This window comes from Gorilla gorilla, chromosome 6, assembly GCF_029281585.2.
Source record: "Gorilla gorilla gorilla isolate KB3781 chromosome 6, NHGRI_mGorGor1-v2.1_pri, whole genome shotgun sequence".
NCBI classification, from domain to species: domain Eukaryota; kingdom Metazoa; phylum Chordata; class Mammalia; order Primates; family Hominidae; genus Gorilla; species Gorilla gorilla.
This window is the reverse complement of record NC_073230.2, coordinates 21,439,814-21,452,687: the sequence shown is the minus strand read 5'-3', so window position 1 is coordinate 21,452,687 and position 12,874 is coordinate 21,439,814.

The window sequence follows — 12,874 nt, the reverse complement described above, 5'->3', positions numbered from 1 at the left end:
TTTCCAAGAATTCTGAAGAAGGTGACACATTGGGTGTGTTATTCATCCCAAGTCACCATAGGTAAGAATGGGTAAAGGAGGTCCCATAGGAAAATGGACCCCCATTTTCAAACTTTCATCATCAAAGAAAATATACCAAAAATTATTTATTATTGTCTAAGCATTTCAATTATTTTGCAGTGTCTATAAGGTGGGGTGGAGAGGCAAGAGGAGAATTCCAATTTGAAACAATTTGTGATGAAAATAAGTTGTTTATTTTTATATGATTACCCAGTGTTTTATTAATTGGTTTAGCTAGGGTTCAGGTCAAGGCAAGAGCTATGTGCAAATTACTCTGAAACTATTGCTAACTTTGGCAGTGCTGGTGCTTTAAAAAACTACTCAGCTTTCATTAGGATCATTTATTCCCATTCACAAGAAAAAGCCTTTGAATTTTTCTAATACAAAAAATCCTGGACTGGTAATTAATACTAACTTCACCAGGCAACAAAGTATTTAATGGTAAGATGTCTCACTCTGGTCCTTAATTTTATTTCCTGTAAAATAAAGAATTAGTATGACATCATCTCCAGTGCTTCCTCTAATCTTAAGATATTGTCGTAGTAGTGACTTCTGTTTAGTTATTTTTTAATATCAATCCATAATTCTAGGCTGTCCTAGGTGTGGAGCATGTGACAGGATAATTTGCTGAAATACTATTTTGTGTTTTGTTTTCACTGCTACACAAGGATTAGAAAAAATCCAATCTACTTTTATTTTTATATCTGTATTCCCCTCCTTCCTCATTCCAAAAAGTAGCCAGAATTTGTGTTCCTTTTGTTACTTGAAGGTAAACTCTTTTTCCGGCTTTTGTTTTCAAAAGGCTTAGCTTATTGAGGGGTGATGCTGAAGGTTGGAGAGGGAAGCAAAGAATTGGGGCAAGGTGCAGGGTACCACAAACATCAAAGAAGAGAAAGAAAGTTGTCTTGACTAGGAAAGGGATGGAGACCTGCTGGGCCCATGATTAACAGGGATCCATGCCCCAGTGCCTGCTGAACCCCCTGGGGTATGGAAGAATTGTGGGAGATTGGCTGAGACATGAGATGTCCAGGGATGTTCCTGAAGGACTTAGCAAAGTTCTCTATGGCTGTCACTATCTACCTTCAAGAAGAAGTGGGCTTGGCATAAAGAAAAATGAAATCATGTCCTTTGCAGCAACATGGTTGCAGCTGGAGGCCGTTATCCTAAGTGAACTAACTCAAAAGCAGAAAATCAAATATCTCATATTCTCACTTGTAAGCAGGACTTAAACAATGGATATATATGGACATAAAGAAGAAGATAATAGACCATGGGGACTCCAAAAGGTGAGAGGGTGGGAGGAGGGTGAAGGTTGAAAAATCACCTATTGGGTACAACGTTCAATACTTGGGTGATAGGTATACCAGAATCCCAACCCCCACCATTATGCAATACACCTATGTAACAAACAAATACATGTCCCTCCTGAATCGAAACTAAAAATAATTTTTTAAAAAAGAAGAAGTGGGTTTGGATAATGAGCAAGTCATCATAGTCGTGCTTGACTGAGCCATTGAGATCTTCCCTCATTTTTCAGGCATCCAGCAAAATCCTAAATTCCCCAGTGGCTCTGCAGAGGTGGACGGATGTTGCTAGAATAACTAACGTTGGCTCCCCTAACAGCCAAAAAAGATAAGGTTTGGAATCAGATTCAATTTGATTTAATGACATGAAGATAATGACATTTCTTGCTTGTGAGTTTAGGAACTAAAAATTATAATGACTGCAAGTATTGAGCAATAAAAATGTCCTTAGCAAATGAATTATAAACAGAATTCTGAATAATGAGATTAAAATTATCTTCCTCTGCTGTGCACATCAAAAAGCAATGTTCAAACCATATATATTGAATAAACATATATGTTACAATAGAATGAAAATACTGTTATAGTTTGTTAGGATAGATTATTGTAGGTAAAGATCCTCTAGGATTTTTCAGTGCATACAAAAATTTAAAGCTCTTAAATTTATTTTTATAAACCCAAGTGATGAAACCTAAAATTAAAAGAATACAGCATTCTTTAGCACTTATCTGTATATATCACCAAACATTTAGGAGGTTTGACTCTATAAAGCTTAGTTATTTTGAAAGAGAACCCAGCGAACTCGTCACCATTCACGTACTGTGTCAAGTATACTGACTCTAGTCCCAATTCTGATCTTAACACGGTGGATTTGGTTAAATCAGTTAACTCTTCTGATTCTCAGTGGTATCATCTGTAAATTAAAAAGATTGTAATGGGAGATTCTACAGCTTCAACCAACTTCAAATTTATTTTATAATCATAATTCTTCCAAACATTTTATTTTCCTGACCTTTAGTCAAATATCCCAAACCTTGCCATCTTCAATATCATTTATCTAAAAGAAATACTGCCAGTTAAAGTAGTCACTAAAATGATTCTGTCATCAACTATAATTTTCAGAATTCCCTTTTCTTATCGTCTTAAGAGTCAATCTGAGTAACACATCAAAGTCTCAATGCTACTAGTTAAATTCACATCACTGTTGAATAAAGGCAGCACTACCCACCTTGTTTTGTTCACAAGAAGCCCTCCAAATAGTTTAAGTTGTTTCAATGAAAACCCACACTCAAAGACTCTCTTATATTAAAATTATTTACCCAAAGTATGTTGCCAGCCTTGACACCAGCTACAAAGGATGAGATCTGAAAATGTTTTAGGCAATGGCAGCATTTTTGAAATCAGCATCATCTTTTAGTGTTATATATTGTATTCAGTTCACTAAAAACAAGGAATGTGCATTAGTCTCATTTATGATTTTCTTTTAAAAATGCCTTTTTCTAGACACATCTATTAGGCAAGTGCCAACTGCGGAGCAAAGATACAGAATCTCAGAGTACGAGCATTCTTTTAAATCTAAAGTTCTTAAATATTTGCTGGAAATCGGTCTAATCCCTGTAAAAATCACAATTTGTATACACAGTTTTGTACGTTAGCTCAATGAGAATTATTTGTAATACTTTACTGAGACTAAAATGAAGGCATTCATTTGAACTCCAAATATTTGGATTTGCCCACATGCTTTTAGGACTGGAAAGCAGAGAAAAGTAGTAATTCCATTTATAGTTCAGAAAACTGCAGCATAGACATCATTGATTTCCACAAAATTATGGAGTAGGCACTATCAAGTCTGGAATACAAATAATCTTATGCTATTTGTCTTTCATTTTGATGAGATATTACAATTAACGTCAGATAGATTCATTCTCTCAGTAAACCTTTCTGGTTATACTTTGTACTTACTGAAGTGCAAGAATATTTCGCCAATAAAGTAAGTTTTCTCACATTCTCTGAAGAAACAATAGAAACAACTAATACAAAATAGAGAATACTGTAGGGACAAAAAAGTGTAATACTTCTCTTCACCCATCGTAAGTGTCATGGCCAACACTCCAATAACAAAAGACAGGTTAACAAGAGAAAAGCATAACAAATGTATTTAAATTACATGGGAAACCTCAGAAATGAAGACCTGAATATCCAGGGAAAACTGTCTTTTGATGCTTGGGTTTGATGAAGAATGGACAGCCAGGTAGAAATATGACTGGACAAAACAGTATGATCTTATGGTAACAGACTGAGGGGGGAAACCCAACAAAGCCTGTCTGTTCATATTCTTCTTGGTCGTTCAGTGTAGCATTTCTGCATCCAGATATGGGGCAGGACCCCTCTGGAATAGAGATCATCAGGGAGAAGGGAGAGGGAAGAGAGTGACCTTTCCAGGTTTTATGGCTTACTTTGGGGAAGAAGGGTTCTAGTTTTTTGACCTGCCTTGGGGAAGTTGAATTCTGCTTTCAATAACTTGCTTCAGTAGAGAAAGTGTGGGAGGGAGAGAGACAGGAGGACTGGAGAAGGTCAGACAGATCTTGCTTCTGAGGCCTTTTCAATATCCTTCAGTTCAAAGTACCTATCACTCCAAGCCACCACACTTCGGGATATTGTGTTCTGAGCCCCAAAAATACCATGGGTGATGCAGCCTGTCTTATTGAAGTATCTGTGGAAGTTTTTTGTTTTTGTTTGTTTGTTTTTGAGACAGAGTCTCACTCTGTCACCAGGCTGGAGTCTAGTGGCGTGATCTCAGCTCACTACAACCTCTGCCTCCCGGGTTCAAGCGACTGCAACCTCCACCTCCCAGGTTCAAGCGATGCTCCTGCCTCAGCCTCCCGAGTAGCTGAGACTACAGGAGTGCACCAACATGCCCAACTCATTTTTTGTATTTTTAGTAGAGACGTGGCTTCACCGTGTTGACCAGGATGGTCTCAATCTCTTGACCTCATGATCCGCCCGCCTTGTTTATATTTAACATATAGAACTTATTCTAAGTGTATGTTCTTTGTACCATTTTATTTTTTGTTAAAATGCATCAATGGACAAAATTTAAACAACTTTAGTATAAAGATCATAACTGGGTTTTATTTACTATTCTATTGCTGGAGCAACACCTCATTCCATAAAATAGAATGTGTGTTCTGATGAGCCCAGCAGAGAAACTTGGTTTTATTAACGTAGACAGAAAAGAGCTGAGGAAAACAGAATCAAAAAACAAAAGCAGACTGGTATTTTCTAAGGATGTTTTTGTTTGTTTGTTTGTTTGTTTTTTGTAAAGGTCTAAGCGGAGGGGACTTCCTCATCATACTGGCTAAAACTAGCTTGTGGGGAATTGGCTATTATCTCTCTTTCCTGATTTCACCGAGTATCAGATAAATGCTTAATTTCTACTTGGGGGTTTGAAACGTCAGTGTGAGTAACTCTATTTTGTTTTGGTCTGTTGAGTGTAGTAGAGGACTTCATTCCAAACCAATGGCTTCCTAGAAATTTAATTGAACAAATGTATTCTTTTCATAAAACAATTTGATAGTCAAAAGTAGGTTATTCCCCCCACCTTTTTTGTTGTTGTTGCTTTTAACTGACAAATAAAATTGTATATATTTACCATATACAACATGACGTTTGAAATATATATACATTGTGGAATGGCTAAATGGAGTTAATTAACATATTCACTACCTCACATAGCTATCGTTTTTGTGGTGAAAATGCTTAAAATCTACTCTTAGCATTTTTCAATACAATACACAGTATATTGAAAAATGTAAGAGTATGATAAATACGTATTCACCAAGTTTACAATAGCCGTGTTCTTATCTGACAAAATAAAATGTTGTTAGCTTAATGTTGACCTTTCAATACCTTTTTTAAAAATTTTATCAACCTAAAATTTGAGCAAACTGATGAGCTATTCAGAAACATCAAGTCTCTACAAAAAACTGTTCCTGGTATTCTAAATGTGAAACAATTTCTCCATTTTCCTAGATGACTAAGTGGTACCTGATGAACTGATAGACTCAGGGCACCATAGAAGAAAAAAGAAAAATAGACATGGGAAAAAAGGCAAAGAAAAAGAAACGTGCCGCGAGCAATCATTTCAGATAATATTAATTGATACCAACTTACACTAGTCTTATTATAACCTTTTCTTAGAAAACAGCATTTTTATGTCTACATGGTGATATCGAATCGATATATTTAGCAGTTCTCATGGTAAACTCCCTGAAAATTATTTTATTGTTTTTACTGTCATAATTTAGACACATATTTCACAAACTGTAATCCATAGAGCATCAGTCTTACAAGATGTTTTGCCAAGGGAATAAAATAATCAAACACATTTGGAAATTTTAGCGTAGTCTGTCCTTACCTCATCCTGGCTCCACATCCCCATCTCTTGGAGGCATCCTCCCCACCAAAAGACTACCTTGAGATTTATTCACAGGAAACATTTTCTTATTAAAGGCTTTGAAAAGGCTGGGCACGGTGGCTCACGCCTGTAATCCCAGCACTTTGGGAGGCTGAGGCGGGTGGATCATGAGGTCAGGATATCGAGACCATCCAGGCTAACACGGTGAAACCGCGTTTCTACTAAAAAATAGAAAAAATTAACCGGGCGTGGTGGCGGGCGCTTGTAGTCCCAGCTAATCGGGAGGCTGACGCAGGAGAATGGCGTGAACCCGGGAGGCGGAGCTTGCAGTGAGCCGAGATCGCGCCACTCTGCTCTAACCTCTAGCCTGGGCGACAGAGCGAAACTCTATCTCAAAAAAAAAAAAAAAAAAAAAAAAAAGTGCCAGAGGGTTTTTTGTTTAACGTTGTTTAAAATCAGTTTAATTGTGTCCAACCCAACATTTCTCAAACTTTCAAACTTACCCTGGCAACTTTTTGTTTTTCGTTTCCAGATAACTTCTATTATCATTCCAACATAATGTTCTTTCCTCAGGATATACTTCGGGAAACTGTGTCCTTCTGTTTATTGTGTAATCACAGGCGTTTAGACTGCACATTAGAAAGGGCTTGCAATCAGACCTGAACAATTAACTAGCAACCAGCTATTCACAGTCTGAGGGGCTCTGTTGGTTCATTTGCTGGCTCTATGACTTTGGGTGAATCCTTTCACTTTCTTGAGCATCTGTTTCCTTCGCTGTAAAATGACACACTAGTCTGCCGAAGCAGGGTTGTTCTAAAGATCCAGTGAAATAATTCATGCAGTAAATGAAGTGTCCAGTTCATAGCCTAGCACCAAGCAGAACTCCATTAAATGTCTGTTCTCAGCCCTCCACCACCCAACATTTAACAAATGGAACAGGTAAAAATTAAATTTTTAAAAAATGCTTCTCATATTCAAAGTTTTATAAATCCCAAGGAAATGGTCTACTCTACTAATCTTGGGTTAGTGGGCTATCTGTTATTTCCATGACTACTGAAAAATAATTTTACATATGGATAATTGCAAAGCAGATCAATTTTCAGAACAAATGTCCTTGAAAATGTCTCTTTAATTTCCATTTAATTTGAAGAGATTCACTTGCAGTCCTTATTCATGCAAAACACCCATTGACATCACTTAGTTCTTAACTAAATTAGGTAATGTAAATTATAAAAGCAAAATCATTGAATAGACACAAGAATCTCGTGCTCATATTGTGACTCCACAACTTAAATTTAAAAACTAGGGAGAGGATGAGGACTCAGAGTAAAAACGAAACAGTGATTAAAATGTTGAGAAGTAAGACTTTAAGTGAAAGCATAAATGAAACAAAGCAGAATTTTACACCTCATCACAGAAAATCTGAAACAGGATTTATAGGAAAGAGTAATAGATTCCATCTTACCTCAAACAGGCTAAATCCTATGATGAAAATAAAACAGATTAATTTGTTAGGTACTGAGTTAGAGGTGTCAAAGATGAAAGTTTCAACAAATTGAGTTTCAGAGGCCTAATTAGCTTTTTATTAGTGATTCATGAATCAGACAGCATTCAATCTGTAAATTAGAAGGGAGTTCTGATGAACTAAACTGAGCGGGTGAGTTTTACAGGCAGAAAAAAGGGAAAGAAATCAGGAAAAAGGGACAAATAGTGGGTTGGCCATTTCAAGGTTACTTTCCCGGTAGGGATGTAAACAAAAACATGTTGGTTTAATGAGATTTGGCTATTATCTTCCTCTTGATTTCTTGGAAGATCAGATCTTACGAGTAATCAACTTAGGTTTCAGTTTGGTGGTGTGGAGCCTTAGCATAAGTAACTCCATTTTTAACTTGCTATCTTTTCTTTAACAGAGGAAACATGAGGGGGATTACAGAAGACCCCATGAAGAGGTGTTTCGTGGTTATTATGTCTCAACTTTTAGTTTACTCTCTCGATTTGGTGGGGGGATGTTATATTATCTGTGCATTCCTAACATAATACAATGTTTGCACACTGTAGATGATGAGTGTGAATAGAGACTTTAATGTGAAGAAATAAGTTTAAACTTCAGTATAGCAGAATTAGTTTTGGTATAATTAACATAACCTAACCCCAAGATGTTAGTTACCTAAATAAAATTGTTACTTGAAGCTATGGATTTTCTTTATTTTAGCAGTTTTAAAAAAAGTATGCATACTTATCAATTCCATCAACAAATAGTCATTGAATATCTACAACGTGGTAAACATTCTGCCAGATGATGAGAATACAATCATGAATAAGATAAAATGCCTGTCCTCCTGGAAGTCATAAGCCTTATTGTGGAAGCAATATTGCATTAACAAGGACAGCAAATAAATTTATTCAATCTGTGATAGGTTGAACATCCTAAAAAGAAAAAAGGTCTTTAGCCAACTTCTAAGATGTCCACCAATGATCCCAGCATCCTGGTATTCACACCCTTATGAATTCACACCCCACCTTACATTGTAAGAAGATTGACCTGTGTGATCAATAACATATGGTGGAAGTGATGGTTAAGTCACTTCCAAGATAAGATTGCAAAAGACCATGGGCTCCATCTCGGGCTCTCTCGGCTTATTCACACAAGGAAGGTCATGTTGTCAGCAGCCTTATAAAGAAACTCACAGAGCAAAAAGTGAAAGTATATGACCAAAAGTCAACAAGGAACTGAGACCTGCCAACCACCATGAGTGAGCTTAGAAGCAGATTTCTTCCTAGTCACAGATGACTGCAGCCCTACTCAACAGCTTGACTACTACCTCAAGAGAAACCGTGAGCCAGAATCTACCAGCTAATTGCTCCTAGATTCTTGAGTCGTAGAAACTGTAAGATTATAAATGTGGATTAATTTAAGCTCCTAAATTTTGGGATAGTTTGTAACTCAGTGATTGATAACTAATACAGATCCTTCACTGCAGATAGTTTGGGAAGCAATAATTTAGAGTGTTCTTGGCCAATAAAAAGATATTCAAGGCTTAAATATGAATTGACAAATTCCTATTAAGCATGACTCTGTGTTGGAAAATAAGAAGAGTAGTTATGCCATTGATAATAAACTAGATGATCTACTGATGCCTCTTCCTGTTCTAAGATTGAAGTATCCAGAATCCAAGCACTGATATCCCCCATTACATCAGAAATGAGTCAAGTAGCAAGAGCTATTTATAATAAATGTCATGGCCTTTTCCTCTATTTTAACTGATAACACATTATTTTAAGAATTCTCAGTAGATTTTAGTAGGAGTGGGTGTGACAACGTGCGTATGTATAGAAAAGAATATTTTTGTTTTAACTCTAAAAGCAAAGATTATTTTTAGGTCCCATCCATACACGTACCTGAAGTAATGGTATTCTGCTTCCTGAATGCCTTTCTGAAAATGCTGCCTGCCTTTATTGACTCAAATGTTGTCAAGCGTGTTACATACACATTTTTCCTAACCAAGGGAAGACTCTTGTTCCTAAATAACTCATTTTTTGGGTGGATTACTTGCTTCCAAATATATTTGATAAACCAATGAGCATTGATGTGATATGACACAATAGAAATGAGTAATTTTAACTTACAATGTAAAAGTGAATCAAGAACAAAAATCTGAGTTTTATTTAGAGTGTGTCATAAGATACAAAGAAGATTTGTAGCTTTCTTTGATGTGCTCACATGAAATGCCTGTAGTCAAACGGCTATTTTTAAACTTGAGAAGAAATTCAGGACAAAAGGAACATTTTAAATATAAAAGGGAATTCAGGGAGATCACAAAGAAGTGAAATCACTATTACGAAAGTTCAAAGACACATTGTTCTTCAAATATCAAGAAGCTGACTTAAATACCATTGGTGACCCTTATTCAGGGGATACTTTCTAGGGTTTAAGGAAGTGACAGACATGAGGCCATTCTTTTGCCCCCTTTTCAGAAACTCTTGGTTTTGGATCACTATTGTGTTTAACTTCCTTAAGACTAATTCTCTTGTTGTGCTAGACATTTTGAACTCAGTGAGAACTCAACTGCAATATAATTGGTATGCTGTGTCAGACATCAGGTCAGCTGACCACCAGAGACCAGGAAGAGGACTCTCATGTGGCAATCCCCTGTGTGGGCAAAGTGAGTATTGCATATCAGGAATTTGATCCTACAAGGATGGGAAGCTAGAAAATTTTTCTAAACGTACGCAGGATGTCAGGCTATTGCCAGATGGAAAGGACAGTCCTAAAAGCCATCCGGAAGGTCTTATGGATAGATCTCAATGGGAACAGGCCATGGAGGCTGAACTAGAGACGAGAGGTCTATTGTCAAATGTTAGAGAAAAAGCTCTAACAAACAAGAATGGCAACTTTTACAGAGTACCAACTCTGCAAGGCAATTTCAATATGTTAGCGTATTTCCTTCTCACAGCAATTTTGGAGTATAGGTTTTATATCCATTATCCACATGTGGAAACAGACTCAGAGAGATGAAGTAGTTTAACCAGTGATGGAGCCAGCATTGAAATCCATGACTGTCTCATGCCAAATCCTCTTTCCACTACATTGTCTTTTTGTTTTTTTCCTTAGTGAGCTCAACATAACCAATGGTTAAAATTAAAAAAAAATCAGGGATTTCTTTTATAATGGATCTTAAGGGCACCAAGTACACATCCTTTATTTAATAAGTTAAAAAAAGAGAAAGAGAAAGAAAGTTCACATTAGTACAAGCTATGATTCTGAATTATAAACTTCAGATACTCTGTGTTGGTCACAAAAATACCACATCCTTAGAAATCACAAAGAATCTGTTTCTGTGCCAAAGGAAAAAAAAAAAGGAAAGAAACCTACGCATTAGAGAAATGTGTTTAGCTCAGTACAGCTTTTAATTTTCTTTTGATAATGATTTTAAGAAAAAACTCATTTCTTTTTATTTTTCAGCTTTATTGAGGTATGATTGACAAATAAAACTTGTATATAATTAAGGTATATAACGTGATGTTTTAATATACATTCATGTACTGCATAACAATCTTTTAGTCAACAACAGACCGCATATACAATGGTGGGCTCATAAGATTACAATGGAGCTGAAAAATTCCTATTGTCTAGTAGGCAAGGCATCATAGTGCAATGTGATACTCACCTGTTTGTGTTGATGCCGATATAAACAAACCTGCGGCATTGCCAGTCACGTAAAAGTATAGCACACACAATAACATACAGTATATAATAATAATAAATGACTATTACTGGTTTATGTATTTGCTGGAGGGGCGGGGCCCTCAGGGACAACCTCTTGCTAGGGCAATGAAGAAGGGAAATGTGGGGCAGAGCCCCCACACAAAGTTCCTACTAGGGCACTGCCTAGTGGAGCCGTGAGAAGAGGACCACAGTCCTCCAGACCTCAAAATGTTGCATCCATTACCAGCTTGGATTGTGTGCCTGGAAAAGCTGCAGACACTCAATGACCGCCCATGAAAGCAGCAGAGATGGGCACTGTACCCTGCAAAGTCACAGCGGTGGAGCTGCCCAAGACCATGGAAACCCACCTCTCGCATCAGCGTGACCTGGATGTGACACATGGAGTCAAAGGAGATCACTTTAGAACTTTAAAGTTTAATGACTGGTCTATTGGATTTTGGACTTGTGTGGGGCCTGTAGCCCCTTTGTTTTGGCCAATTTCTCCCACTTGGAAAAGGTGTATTTACCCAATGCCTGTACCCCCATTGTATCTAGGAAGTAACTAACTTGCTTTTGATTTTACAGGCTCATAGGCAAAAGGGACTTGCCTTGTCTCAGATGAGACTTGGGACTTGGACTTTTGAGTTAAAGCTAAAATGAGTTAAGACTTTAGGGGACTGTTGGGAGGGAAGGCATGATTGGTTTTGAAATGTGAGGACATGAGATTTGGGAGGGGCCAGGAACAGAATGATATGTTTTGGCTGTGGCTCTACCCAAATCTCATCTTGAATTGTAGTTCCCATAATCCCCATGAGTCATGGGAGGGGACCTTGTGAGAAGTAATTGAATCATGAGGGGCGGGCTTTTCCTGTACTGTTGTTGTAATAGTGAATAAAGTCTCACGAGATCTGATGGTTTTATAAAGGGATATTCACCTGCACACTCTGTCTTTTCTGCCACCATGTAAGACCTGTCTTCACTCCTCCTTCGCCTTCTGCCATGATTGTGAGGGCTTCCCAGCTACAGGGACTTGTGAGTCCGTTAAACCTCTTTTTCTTTATAAATTACCCAGTCTCAGGCACTTCTCCATAGCAGTATGAAAATGGACTAATACTCTAATCAAACCGTTTTTTCAGAACATATCCCCATCATTAAGCTATTCATGACTGTATATACGTTGTGAAGTGATTCTTACGATCAAGTTAATTAGCATATTCATCACTGCACATAGTTACTTTTTTTGGGGGGAGAGTATGGTAAGAGATCTACTCTCAAAAATAAGAAAAATCTTTTAACTAAAACTTATTTGTACTCAGATATTCAGGCTGTTTTAATTGTCCAGTATTTTTGTTTGTTTGTTTTCAAAAAAGTCATTTCCCAAAACATTGCTTAGGTTAATACTTAAAGTTGGTTTAAATCTGTAGAGAAAGGCAGTTTGAAAGTATGCTATCCTTTCATTAATTCATTCACCCAAAAACATGCATTAAATACCTTCTATGTGCCTGTGAATAGGAACACAAGGTCCTAAAAAGTTTATCAAATGAAAAAACAGTAACAAATATTTATACAGAATATAAAGCTATGGAGAAATGCCAGCTTTGAAAGTTCACAAGATGAGGTTCCCTAAGGCTAATTTGAGGTTCAGAACTGGGGAAAACCAACTTATTCCGGAAAGATCTTACAGAGGAGATACTTTAGGCAGCCAGGTTGGAAATATTATTCCTCTTAATGGCTAATACATATAAAACGCTAACTTTATTGTTTGTGCTTTAAATCATTCCAAATCAAGTTGTAACTCAGGAGAATAAAATTATCTTTCTAAACAAACTTTTGTGATGCTTTTTTGTCTTTGTTACTAACCTGTCTTTTACATTTAAATAAACCATA